Genomic DNA, 8,431 nt, shown 5'->3' with positions numbered 1-8,431 from the left:
TTTTCTGACACAGCTAGCAGAAGAGCAGATGTGAGTTATCTGAACATTCTCAGAACCTTCTCTTTCAGAATGCCCTGTAATATCATACTCTTTAAATCAAATTTTATCTAGAAAATCCACTGCTAGTACAAAGTAATTTGACTTCCTTTGAAGTTTAAAGTTGAAAATAATGAATGTTTCAAAAATTAAAAAAAAAGAGAACACACGATTTACTCTATCTGAAACCTGTGTAAGTTGAAGTGCCCTCTACTCTGTTCTCATGAGACTCCACCTGGAGTACTGTGCCCAGCTCTGGTGGATATTTGAGGTAAATAAGCAAGAATGTGTCAATCAGAGAAGACAATATCTATCTCAGCTCACTTCCATTTGTCTTTCTCCTTTACTTTTTGCCATTACTCATAACAGAGATACAGAGACATTTACAGAAATATCCTATTCTGTGAGGTCCTACAGTAAGTACATTTGACAGCACAGGTTCATATATGCCTAACATTTTATTTACTTCCCTATTTCAGTGGGTTTTCTAATGCCTGTGCTTAAAAACTGAAATAGTAATATGACAGACTTAATTGTGTCTCTTGGGGATAAAACTTCATTGAAGGTACATCTTCCTACACTTCTACCGTTGTGTGTAGGAACAAAATAAGAGAAAAAGAATAATTTGCTGCTCCCAAACTCTTACCCTTAAGCACCTTCTTTTTTTATTTTTTAATAAATCAATCAATCAATCAATCAATCAATCAATCTATCAATCTTTTCCCACATTGTATTTCCAGTGGGGAAATTCCTGTATTTAGGAGAGAGCAAAGGAAGACCCCAGTCACAGCTATGGACACTTGAAAGCCTTAAATACCTGGTGAAGTCATGAAAAGATTAATATGGTTTCAAAGAGAACAAAAATTAATAACCTTGTATATGTCACTTCAGAAGACTCCATTCTGAAGTGATCCATACCAAGATTTTATCTTCGTATCGTAAGTCAAAGACATTTCCCTAAGTTTAACTGTTGTGACAGCAAAAGTGGATTAGATTTTCTACCCCTTCTCATCAGTCAACATTAAGTTACAAAAATATCATTCCTAATACAAGCATGGTCAACAATAGATATGTCTTCTCTGTACCATCAGTTTTTTGCTTAACGTAAGTTTTAGGTACCTTTAGCCATGGGTATTCCCTATACTAGCGGAGTAGTAACCTAGTCAGGTTATACACCTTTCTTTCTGTGCACCAAGCATATCAAAGTACTGCTTCAGCCCTTCACCACTTGCCTTCTTCCTCAACTTTGTCTTTAAGGTCTATGTTGATACTAATATTTCATTCAGATCACTGTTCTACTGCTTAGATGTTATCCTGTGCACCTTGGACTAGCCTGTCTTATTCTTTGTATTCAGCCTTTGTGAGTTGCTTAGGTCAGCTCAGGGCCTGTGCACATACATAGTATCAAATTTGAAATCACCCAATCATTTTCAAGTTGTTTATACTGTCAAAACTGACAACCGAGGCTGTAACAGTCTTGACTAATTCCAGCATGCCAGACTGTATAACCCACTGAAGCTCCCACATGCTGAACTACAGGGAGAACAAATCCAAGATGCATTTAGTTCCAGGAGACATTCACATCATCATCATCATAATAATGTGATGTAATAATAATGAATATTTACATATTCACAATAAGAATAATAACAACAACTGCTCCACTGGAACCTTTGTTTTCCCTTATGAAGGCATATGGTATACAATACGAATTAAAAGAACCGAAATTATTTTTTAAATATATTTTAGTAATACTGTCTTTCACGTGGAAAACTTGACCAGAAATCCTTCTCTTTATAGTATCAGAAAGATGGTAGAGATAACTACAATATTTTTGTTTCAGGATCCCTCAGTTTGAAACTCCTTGCTGGCTTTGATACAGCAGTGTAATGGAAAAATCCATCATGCCAAAAAGAATGTGATATGGCTTTCACTAGTCATTCTTGAGAGACATTAAAAGCAAAATTAAGGCATCCTAAATATTTTTCTCTATAATGGAGGGTGAGTGATTAAACACAGGGATCTTTGCTCTCTAGAGTTAGCGGGGTGACCATCCACTGTCATCAGCTGTGTTTTTAATGGATGCCACTGTCTCTTGAAATCACATGAGGTTTATTTTAGGTGAATTATAATAATGGAATTATTATTAAAATAATCATAACAAATTCTTACCAACAAGATAGCCAGCTGCAATTTTTCCATTTGGAAATAACTGCCCAATTAAAGAGCTATCCAATTTGAGTGAATCATACCACAATCCTAGGAATTTCACCCAGATATTTAATGCATGTTGCCAAGGCTTGCTCTGTTCACAAGTTCACAAGATGATACTGCTTTCTGTGCCGATTCATATATTCTTGCTAAAATGGAGCCATAACAGTTACATGTGGCTGCAATTCCGGGCTCCCAGAACACAGACTAAAGTGATGAGGTTATAAAACCCTTACTTTCATTTCACTGGCTCTATCTGTGTAGAAAAGAACCCCAGAATCCTACTCTGAAATACATCATCTAACTCAGAGCTCATTTTATTTAAACTCAAGTATCAGTTTTTTTTCTAAAATTCAGCATTAAAACATTTTTTTCTGCACTCTCCTCCTGCAGTATATTCCCAAGGACATTTACTAGCTATCAGCCAAATTCAAATGTAGAACAGATGGTTCCCTAATGCAGAGAGGTAATGTGCATCTCTGGATCACCTTTTATCACAACCATGAGGACCAAGTTGCCTTAACTCAAGTTATGTCATTATAGTTACAAACTTTGGACTTCTTTTCCTGATTCTAACTCTCTGTTGATGCAAAGAGGTAGGATTTTCTCTCCAATTTCCCTTTTGCCAAGAACAGGTTAACCAAAAAAGCCACTTTCAGAGGACTGGAATGTGCATCAAATAGCCTCACAATGACTGTGCTTTAAGACTCATTGGGAATTATGATAAGCAGATAGTAATCAAGTAAATTGTTTTAAAACATCATTTCAACTGACAGAATAAATAAGATATTGAACAGATTTTCTTAAGCAAAAGCTAAATGGAATAAATTTCTCTATAGTTACAGCAGTTAGACTGTTCAATTATAAGAGCTTTACAAGTATATATGAGTGTTCTACCAGTTCACAAGTACAAACCTGGGGGAGTGGGTGGAAATTATGGAGGTGTAACAATGAGATGGATGAGCCTGAGAGCAGGGATTTCATGCTCAGCAGTACTTGCCATGAATTTTCCAAACCTTTGGTTTAAAACAGACCATGAAACAAAGGGTCTAATTATCTGTTGCTCTGTAGTCATTTAGCCATGATTAAACTTGAAAGAGGGGAAAAAACCTGCATGGTGATTTGCCAATTCTGTGTACCAACTACACAGAAATAAAGATAACTGTCAAGGGCAGGATAGAGGTGATTCGCCACACAGATTCAACAGCATCTCATTAAATGCTAGACTGACACATGAGTCACATATAATCAACTTGCAGCATAGTAAATTTTATTCCAGTATAAGCTTTGTCACTATTTCAAAGGAGGAGTTGGGGGAGAAAGAACACTTTTGTAGATATTTTAAATTAATTTGTGATTTTGTACATTTCATGGGATTTATTTTTTAAAATAAGATTTCATGTCATTTTTATGAGTAACAAAACATGTGGCTCAAGAGTGGAAGCAAGAGGGTAGTACATTTAGTGTACCCTGTACTTAGATGAAGAGTCATTTAAATTTCAATTGGACAAGGAGCCTGAAAGACACAAAAGTCTCAATTATACAAAAGAAAGAGAGAAATTAAAACAAGTGTAAATCAAAGTGTGTGTAGCACACCAGAGCTGACAGGACACTTACTCCTGCTTGGCTGGCTACGAGAGAACCTGAAGTTAGCAAAGTAGTTGAGAGTAACAATGAAAAACTGGTGCTGCCTATGTTTGGGTATTTTTATTATCTCTGAATTCTCTAACCAAAAATATGTCCCTAAGGACACCAAGTCATCCGGGGAGGGGTTACAGAACATGTTCTGTCCTTGTGTGTATCCTCCTGGCTGGTCTCCTTGGAAAAGGAGTTCTGGGAGGCTAGGTTAGCTGTGCTGAGTGGCCCAGAAACCCCAGAATTCAGCTGTGTTTGCCTACAGTGGTGAAGGTCAGAAGGCAGCACCTGTTGACTGAAATCTTCACCTGCTGACATGTGATTGTGATAGATGTGGAGGGAGAAAAATGAAAAAGTAACAGCCCTATAACATAGCAGATGAAAAGAGAATTAAAGGGAGTGGAAGATATTTGAAAATCCCTCCAACCTTTTTCCCTATATGATTTATAATATGTATTTTCAGTCCACAATGAAACTGTTGAAGAGCAATTATGTGTATTATTAAGAAAGTCAGCTGCATAGGAATGTGGTGTCTTTACATAGTCTGAATGATATGAATGTACCTAGTACTTTCTTATCCATTTGACTTATGACTTACCAATTGTCCTTTTTCTCCAAACCTTTCCTCAGTACTTAAGAACTAACAATTTTTTACTGGAAGGTGCTTTGTTTCCTGCCAAAGAGCACTGAAACAAAAGCTGTTGCCTCCAGCCTTTGCCACTGCTGAGCAGTGTAAGGTGAGCACACACAGCACAGCCAGAGGTATGGCAGAAAGCATACTTTACCTCCATGCCTCACTAAATAATACATTGGCAAGGCAAGCACATAAGAGATTTGGTGTCTTGTAACTACTATCAGACGTGTGTCTATCAAGCTTCATGTTCGTTAGTCAAATGCGATCCATGAATTAGAGAATGTTTAAAATTGTCTTCCTTTAAAACAGGCACACAATGAGTGCAGCACAGGCACAACTGGAAAACTCGACTGAGAAGAGCACAGCGGTAAGAGAAGCTCAGTACAACTATGCAATTTAAGGCTTTTTTTTGTCTTTTTTTTTTTTTAATAAGCTGTCTAGTGTGGGGCCTGATACTGCCCATGTAATAAATGAGAATGGTGGGATAAAAGGAAAAAAAATAAGCACGTCTTTCCTCAATCCCATGAATATGAATAATGCACTTTGTAGTCCTCTCTTGTTAGATGATAAAATGTGTTGATTTTGCTGCTTAGATAGGAGAATTAACATTTCAGTGTATTTGTCTTAAAATACTGGAACCTTGTTGCTTTTGCTAGAATAGGGTCTGTCATAATTCAGAGTTTAAACAACATTTCTTGAAGTTTTATTATTTAGCTATGCATATTTGTACCAGGATAAAGGTTGGCATGTTAAAAGATAGCCCCAAATAATCTATTTTCTCAAAATATGACTAGGAATTTGGAAGCGCTTTACTCTGTGTAGTAATCAAGAACAATTTTAGTTTTCATAAACTTGTCTGAGATGCTTTTATTAAGAAGTGTCTGAAATGTAAATGAAGAAATGTTACAGATACTTGAGGCTCTGCTTACCTGCAGAAGAAACTGCAAGCTTTTCAGCGTCAGAAGCATGAGCCTCACTATCATGTGCACCTTTAAAGAGTCCTTAGCAGAAAATAGATTATTTAGTAATGTGGGCAGTGAATATTGCAGTTGGACTAGACAATTGCTGTAGATCCCTTCCAAATGAACTATTTTTTTCTCTTCTTGACTAGATTTAGAGGAGCTACTTTAGGCAGCTACTTGTCCTCTCTTTCACCCCTCTCTTACCTTCCTTCCCAGCATTACCATAAAGTAAGCGATCAATTGCTTTTTTGTACTGTAGCTTCCTCTAGATTCTGGAGGCTGTTTTTCAGTGGTTTGGGAAAAATGTTGGGTTGAATGATATACAGTCTTCATTTGCAACATGTTGTTCTTTCTCTTGTAATTTATCCCAAGATGGATGGAGCCTCATGCCAGGGATTCCTGACAGTTCAGATTAACTGGAATCAGATGTCCAGGGTGAGATAGAAAGGGAGGCATCAGAGGCAAGAGTTGGATGAAGTAATGTATCAGATCATGAAAAAGACTTCTCAAATCCTGTCCTCAAAAGATTTTTGGGGTTTTTTTTGGTGTGGGTTTTTTATTGTCTTGTGGGTTTGGGGGGTTTTATGTTGTTGGGGTTTTTTTTAATTGAGAAGGAAATCCAACTCAATATGCAGTGGCAAATGGCAGCGATTTGACAACAGACTGTTTTCTAATGTTAGGAGAGGGCTCAGCAGTACAGTCTACATGATCGTATCATACCACGGGGACACAGATAAGTGAGCAGAGCAACACTATGCACAAATAGTTCTACAAGTAAACTGTATCAGCTGACTATTTTTACAATTTATATTTACTTCTTTGCTAGAGAACAAATGAAAGAGTTTACATGTAAGAAACATTCAAGGTAGCAGGAATATGATGAAAATGCAGGTAGCCATTTTGGAAAAGGAACACACAGCAGAACTGATACAGTTTTTCTCAAGAGCACTTTTAACTACTTGCATGCATATGTTCACCTACCAATTGAATAAAGAATCTGTGAACAGTAGATGAGGGCTTATCTCATTTACAGTGCAAGAAAAACAATACCACTTCAATGATCCTACTGTGAAGACAGATTTATAACAACTTGAGATTTTTAAAACCTTTAAAATTTACTTCACGAGTCTACAAAATCTACAGGCCTTCCTCTAGTTGTTTGCTCAGGAAAAGTATACATTTATCAGATTTATTTTGTACAATGAAGAATTACTGTAGGCCTCTTGTAAAATCAGTGGGAGAGAGATACCAAAGATCCCAGAGAAGAAACACATAAAAAGGAAAACCTACAGTTTGACTGCAATGTTTGAGTGCTGTAATATCACTGGCCTCATAAAACAAACACATTCATGCAAAAGGTGTATAGGTAGCATTCACAAAGACCTGCTTTTGAAGGTTATATAGCATCTTAGGTAGCTCCTTCACAGAAATTCCACCACCAATTTCTGCCAGAATGACTGCTCACTAGCTAACTTAATTTTTTCATACTGCAATCTTCCTCTTTCCAGCACATCACTTTTGGCCAGAGAAGCCCACTTAAGTCTCCAAAACAAGGCAAATGTGAGGACAATGCTCCCTGCAGATTTTTAACCTGGCTGAAACCTTTATCCTATCACACTGATAATTTTTTAAAATATGTTTTTCATTTCTATGAGCTCTTACTTGACTGTTATGAACAGGGGTTTGGTGCAATGGGACTGAAAACATGACTGTAACAGGCTAAGTCCTGCCTATCCCTAAGTCCCTACATGGGTGGGCTCCTATTCTGCATCTCTAGGGAAGAGGATAGCAAATTGGATAATGTAAAAAGTCTATTGTCACTATAAGAAAATAAATCAAGATAAGTTTGGGGGAGAAATAAATAGGCCAGAGGACAAAAATAGCTAGATTGCTGAGAGTTAAAAATGCCAGATACAAAAGAGAAATATGTGATATTTGATAAAAGCAACAGTATCTGTTCTCCCCTTCACTTAAAGAAGAAAATTTTACCAACAGACAGTAAAAGCTAAAAACTACAGTCAGCAGAGCCAGTATGAAATTATATTAGTGATTTAGGTCAAAGTCAAAATCTGTGCTTTTCTCATTTCCTTGATTTTCTTCATAAGTTTTCAGAAAGGCAGAGGTGCTACAAAGCTCAGGGAACAATTAAAATAAATTACAATCTTACATATTCAATATTCATCAAATATTTTACTTGAAATAAATTCTACATTAGTATTCTACAGTGATTTAAACTACTATGAACAGATAGGGAAACAAATTATAAGAGCGGAGGTGAGTTTCAGAGATACCAGTAACAAAATGTGAAAATCTCAAATGACCTCTAGGACACACCAGATTCTGGTTTGGGTTTTAGGTTTTGGTTCCCCCCGCCTCAAGTTTCAGAGAGAGACTTTCATTAAAATATACCTTTAGGAAGTGGCTTAAAGTAAGGTTTAGGTCTGCATTCAAATTTATTCTGACACAAATGCAACGTCTCTTGGGATGGGTAAATGCAGCACATCACAAACTTTATAAACCACTGAATCTCCACACAATTTCACCTCAGTCAACAGATGCATGCACACAAAGCAAACGTGTTTATTTTATCTGTTGTCTAGCAGCCATAGCTCCCACAGTAGACAAGGTTGAAAGAAGCTCCCATACTTAGTTAACTCTATTTGGAGAGCTGTGAGGGAGAAGGAACCAAACTCCAGACCATTTTTAAATGATGGTGTAACACCTACCCTGAAAATCACCAACCAACAAAGGGACACACTAGCAATGAAGGAAAACAGGAGAATGTGGATATTGCCTAAGCACACTCACCCAAACTAGGAAAAGCCTGCTTCACAGCCTAAAGTCTGTCTTCAGATTGGCATTCAGCTGTCAGTTAGGATAAGCATTCTTGCAACTGGGGAATTTAACAGCTGTTCTTCATTTTAAGACTCATTTAGAATCTTTGCTGGAACAG

Source organism: Acanthisitta chloris, unplaced genomic scaffold (assembly GCF_000695815.1).
Source record: "Acanthisitta chloris isolate BGI_N310 unplaced genomic scaffold, ASM69581v1 scaffold15097, whole genome shotgun sequence".
NCBI classification, from domain to species: Eukaryota; Metazoa; Chordata; class Aves; order Passeriformes; family Acanthisittidae; genus Acanthisitta; species Acanthisitta chloris.
Note: the sequence above shows the minus strand (reverse complement) of the source record.